The following is a 6398-nucleotide window of genomic DNA, read 5'->3' as shown; positions in this document are numbered from 1 at the left end:
AATAAAACCAGATATTACAGTATATCTTTAAAATAACCTGTGATCATTTTCCACAAGTCTCCAACCCCAATCCTAGGAAGCCCCAGTCCAGTCCAGCAGGTTTGCTAGGTAATTATCAATTCCTAACAACCTGGACAACTTTGATTGTGATCAGGAAAGTGAGTAATTTCTTAAATTAAGTAACTCTGAGATTATCTGGGGAAAAAAACTCTACCATTTTCCCCTCAATGACCAGAATTACTTGAACAAATCACACCAAGAGATCAATTACTTGCATGTATTCCCAGCTTTTAGAAACAGGACATCTGGGATGGCCTAGAAAATGTACGGGATTAGTGCTCTCAAGGACAAGAATTAGAGGCTTTGTTCTATGATGTATCTATCCATCCATTCATTTTCTAAAGGCTTTATCCAATGTGATGGAGCGGGAATTATGTATCACAATAATAGTTTCTCATTCTTTCTATTGAATTAATGATCATACAGTTTTCCAATAACTGTCATTATGATGCTGCAGGTAAATACTGTGGCATTTATTGCTGAGTAAAAAGGCTGATGTGACGCACTGTAGTTTATTGTTGTAGCCTGTATCACAGGGATTATTGTAGCTCCTTTACTGGTAAGACTTATGGAACTTCAGAGTACTTCGGAATCAAGTCCTTCTCATATATTATACCTACCTGGAAGAAGTTTTAAAAGTCAGCTTTTCAGCTTCGTACCCGCTTCCTGCATATCAGAGACATTCCACGAGACTGATTCGCTCTCGTCATGTGGTGTGATAGATTCACGCAGCTCCGAGCTGCTGTCCCTGTTGTCATGTGCATCATACCAGCTGATCTCTTGATCGTGCTCCGGGCTTCCTCGCCTAACCAGTTGGGCGATGGAAACAATTCTGTCTGCAATTTCTCTCTATCTAGCAACTCTGCTATCGCGAAACCCAAGAGAGGGGCAGCTGTCTCCCTGTGAAAGTGCTCAGAGCCTCACTTCGGGCGCTGTGACATCATTACTACCTCAGCCTTGACCAGCAGGGCCTGACCTGCTACGTGCTGCCATTGTTCCAGACAAACAAATTGTTCCGGCCCACCCCCACCCAAGGGATTTTCTTTGATCCTCCACCAAACAACCCCCTCCTGTCGTCTTAGCAACCTCACCTTGGCATGCTTAACAAAGCTCAGCTCCGCGGAGAGCCCATGAACTTGGCCAGCAGCATTCCTCGAATGCTTTTTGATCGAGTCTCTTCTATCGTACCTGATTTTAAACAAACGAGGCTTAAAACAATGGATCTCCTACACGGATTCTTAAATGCCGCGTGCTCTCATGAGACCAGGCGTGCTCGTGACGCTGATGCTGCTGGCGTGAGCAGGGCACGGTGAATGCAGGGATGTGGTGCGGGCAGGGCTGGGTGCATGCCAGCAGTGAAATTGACATGACTGTATTCAGTGTGCTCTGTTCTGCGTCTTCCCCATGGTCAAGAGCTAAGCGGGCGCTCCCTGTGCTTGTGCTGTCCGGATCATTACTGGGAAACGCCAGAGAGATCTGAAAGACTGGGTTATTGGCTCGCCTCTTTTTATCCTCCTTGACCGTCCATCTGCCGTTTTCTGCAAGTTTGCTTAAAAATCTATGGATGTAGTATTTGATTAAATCCATTAGCCCTGAGTATTGCTTGTCTTTTGTTCATCAGTACTGTATATCAAGAAGTGTTTCACATGCTTCTAACTAGTGTACCATTGTAACAGCATTTTTCACCTGATTGAAAAGTTGCCAAAAGAAAAACATTTTTGAAGAGAATGAATTTCCAAGAGTTTTTTATCAGTGGTTTTGATTGTTTCAGGTTTATATTTGTTGATGTGGGGACCATTTTCAACCACAGACGGAAATTGCAGAACTGCTCTGTTGAAACCCCGGCTAGGGTTAGGGTTAGCACTCTCACACTACTTAGAGATTTTTTACGCTCAGTGCTGGGTTTTGGGGTCCAAGTCAGCTTTGGGAAGAGGGATAATTTGCTCCTATCTTCACTTATTTTTCGGAGAGTTTTGGCTGCTTGTATTGTACGTACAGTATTACTATATGTGGCCTAGCAGTTATGATGTAGGGGGATTGTGATTGGGCATTTTCCTAGTTTATGCTGATTTTTCAGCATGACAGCAAGGATTGGGGCTGATACTTTATTCTTTCGTTCCTCTATGTATAGCTGCCATCTGCAGTATGCTGTGATGGGAATTATTCTTGCTGTCTGCTGTTTCCCTCTGTCTTGCAGGTATAGTATTGGAGAAACCAAAAGATGATTAGCTGACCACTTTGTTGTACCTATGCAAAACACTTGAAATGATTTCACAACATTTCCCATCGCCCATCAGTACCAGTAGCCACACTGTTGAAGACGCCACTATGTCTGCTAAATCCCTGCCTCCAGCAAACACAAAAAACAAAACTGGATGTTCAAACTGAGGACTACTAGGAGTTTCCGGAGTTCATCCACTGGTGTTGTTAACAAAAGCAATGAGTTTAAATCACTGGTTTTTCATTTCTTTCTACTGGAACACACTCTACCACTTGTCAGAAATGTTAATATATTATTTCGGAGAAGAGAGCGTCCTGCCCAGTTGATTGTACTACTTTTACTGATTTTTATGGGATTGTACCTTAATTAATTTGTACATTTGTTTCTCATTTGTCTGAAGGAAATGCTTTTTGTTTTTGTTTTACATTTAAACCTAGTGTGCGTCATAAACACTTTTCTTTATCCAGGCCTTTATTTGTATACTGCAGTGTATAAATGAAAAGGAAAAGTGTGGTAAACCAGGCTTAAAATATTTTTAGAATGATTTATGTCAGAAAGAAACATTCTGAAAGACATGAATTTTAGTCTTCTGTTATTCATTTAAACCTTCAGTATAACATATATATCTAACCCTCCACTCTGAAGATGTGCTAAGAAGCAGAAGGCCTCTCAGTACTCAAATTAAATTATAGCAGTTTTTTTTACGTCAGTCCTATGTGAAGAAAATATGCGTTTAGAGAAACTGTTTAATTTTTAGGGGGATTTCTTAAAACAAAATCAGCTTTGCTGCAGGTTTTCTATGGCAATGCATGATGGAGAGACAGCCCTCACGGGGAACACGCTACAGTAGCTTGCTCTCAGTAGCTGGTTCAGAGTGCAGCTGGATGGGAGATAGTATCTCTCTCCACCAACGGGGTGCAAAGCTTTGCAAGGGAGCAGTCGGACAATAATCAGCCTCCTAGAGAAATGTCACTGAGACTGCAGCGCTGCACAGGTTCCACACGGTCAGCATGTGATCCAAGAGCAAAAGAGGCCGGTGGCAATTAAAGACTTTCAGCGGCTATTCCTCAAGAATGAGTATGGCGGGCAGAATGAATGAGTTCTGGGGGCGGAGGGGTGGTGCGGTGGCTCTGTGGCTAAGCATCTGCAATGATTTGGGATTTGATCATTGTCATCTACAAGTGTCCTCGTTATTGTGCTGAGTGGCCCAAGTAGAATCTCCAGGTCCTTATGTCACAGCTGAGCTTGAAGAATTGTCTCCTGAATTGATCTGGCCGATGATTTTCAGGAGGTTGAGCAGCAACATCTAGCTCCCCACATAAACTTCTCTATTCTCTGGCTCAAAATGTTTATTTTCCTTAATTTGTGCAAGTACGGTTTTGTTCAGTTCAGGAATTATTCACACTGGTCCTCTGTGCTGCCACTAGCACACCAATATCCTTCCAGCAGTGCAGTAACCAAAGCCAAACACAGTACTTCAAGTGGGATCAAACCAATGTATTGTAGAATTTCAACAATTAGTGGTTTCTCCACTAATGATGTGTCTATGCATTTTGTTGGCCTTTTTTATTGCCTCACCACACTATTTCGAGATGGAGAGCAGAGAGCAAAAGGGCTGCATTATCCCACAGATGGGTGATCAGGAATATAAAAGATGGGGAACGGGAGAAGCAGGGCCTTGTTTTTGCCTTTAGGAAACAAGCGAAGCTGAATAAGTTGGTCTGACAGGAAGGGCTAGTGATGTGGATTCTCTGTGCCAGGAATTTGTGAGAGAAAGATTCCCCACGCCTCTCCCCCCCCCCAATGAAAAGCACATTGGCCATCACACATTCTTGGATCAGAGGCAGAAATGGAAAAAAATCCCATCGCAGAGTCAGTCAACCTGGGAAGCCGAGCCAGCTATAGGTGGTTTTATTCTTTTCCCGAAGCTTTGCAGTGTCACACTGGAGAATCCCATAGGACCTGATCCTGGCTGTCGGATATATCAGCTTTCCATGCCAGAATTCCAGAGCTGAACAGTAAGTGTAGCATTCCTAGGCTTCTTCGTGTCTTCTCTGTATTTATTGGGAGGGGATTTGGATAAGAACAGGGTTTTTAGAAAAGTCAGTGCAAGCTTCCATTGGTAACTTGGGTTTACAGAGAGAAAATCCCAGCAGTCTCAGTGAAACCAGACCCTCCAGGGTGAAAAACTCCAGAAATAAGGCCGGGCTTTAAAATGACTGATGTAGCACTTCTCTGAAACAGGTATGTTGGCCTGCTTGTTATACAGGTATATTTATTGTGTCACCCAAGAGCACTGGACATGTATATTTAATAGTTGGCAGTCTGGAGTTCATAGTCTGACTCTAAAAATGGAATTGCTCAAAATTACTTGCAAGAAACGTGCTTCTGCATTGTCTTGTTATAGATTATCTTGCAAATGAGAGATTGAAATGCACACAACATATTATCAAATGTGATATTAAGGAAAAGTAATATCTAAATGTATTGTTGCCTTGTTAATTTTCTTTCTTTTGCAACTAGCTTGCACATGCTTATAGTCATCCCAAGGACTGTAGGACACACAAATGTCAGGGACAGTTTAGAGCCACCTGGTAATGTAGCCAGTATGTCTCTGGGAATAGCAGACCTCCAGGAGAAAACTCACACAGACATGTGAGGGAGAACATGCAAACTTCACACAGAAAGACCTTAGCGCAGAATCAAATCCAGGACCCAAACACTATGAGGCTGCAGTGCATATACAGTATTTCTTAATAAAGGTGGTTTTACTTCCTTAATCTGAAATAGCTGTGTGTAGTAGTGTATGCTGGTCCCAATAAAGGCTTGGGTTTTCAAAAGCTGTGTGTTCCTGCACAACAGAATACTCGGAAGTAACTAACCAGCTCCTGAATCACAGAGCTATTAAAAAACAGATCTGCTTTGAAAAGGAGCTGTGCGACGGTCTGCTGTCAGAGTGGTGTCTGGGGGGCATTCTCGATCGATTTCCTCTACCTTTCTGAACAGGAAGTGAAGGAGGGGGCACTCCATGTTTTCCACATTGCAGTTTCGAATGACAGACCACGCTGACGCAGATTCCCAAAAAACTCTTAAGTAGAGGAAATAAAGACAACCCTCACCCCCCCGCCAGAAATCACAAAAACACTTCCTCCAGGAGCCTCGGCTGGACTGTCGGTTGTGCTTCTTCTTTCCCCTTTGAGTCAAGATGGAATCCGTGACACAACGGATCAAAAATAGCCTCATTCGAAGAAGGAAGTAGAGATCGTTTCCAGTGCAGTTCTTTTCTCGGACCATGTGGCTTTTGAACCCGCAGCGCAGAGAATCCAGGGTGATCAGGGTATTGATCAGCTCAATTCCAAGAAAGAAGACTGATAAAAGGGTTCATTGTTTTGGTTTTCTAGGTGATGGTGCAAAAAAACAAACATCTATGCTGCCTTGCCTTAACAGGGCCACTGGAGAAGAAATGAAATCCGTGTGTTTGTCCAGGAGATAGCCACAGACGCAGTTTAAAGGAGAACCTCAAGGCTATTCTTATATTTTGGGGTTAGAAAGAATCAGCCTTGACGAGTGCATTTCAAACCACAATAAAAGTCAAATGTGCACAGTAACTTGTAAAACATCCAGTTTACATCACAAAATAGATTAAATTTCCAGGTAGGAGCAGCACCATGTTCTGTGATTCAGAACTTCAAATTTACAGTGGCATGATGTGTCCTTAGCACATTATAAAGAAGTGGGAATCCATCTCTTTTAATCCAATAGAAATATTGATCTGGATATTTGGATGGTTTTGCTGACAAAGACTACTTACTTGTTAACTCTGTATGCAGATAAGTACCAGCACAGCTGGTACTTATTTGCTTGTACATCACAGTACATTACTCATTACAGTGACTAGTGAGCAGGAAGGGCCGCATCATGTCGCAGTCTGTTGGAACTGGAACTGGCGACTTACAGTACTTTCAAAAAGTTCATGGCTTGACATTTGTATATTTGCTCTATAACATTAAAGAACTGATTTTGTTACTGAGATTTAATAACTGGTCTGAGAAAGTATGACTGCAGTTTACCTATACAAGCTGAATTTCACTAGAAAAACTCGCACATCCTGACATAA

This window comes from Atractosteus spatula, chromosome 14, assembly GCF_055471065.1.
Source record: "Atractosteus spatula isolate fAtrSpa1 chromosome 14, fAtrSpa1.hap1, whole genome shotgun sequence".
NCBI classification, from domain to species: domain Eukaryota; kingdom Metazoa; phylum Chordata; class Actinopteri; order Semionotiformes; family Lepisosteidae; genus Atractosteus; species Atractosteus spatula.
Note: the sequence above shows the minus strand (reverse complement) of the source record.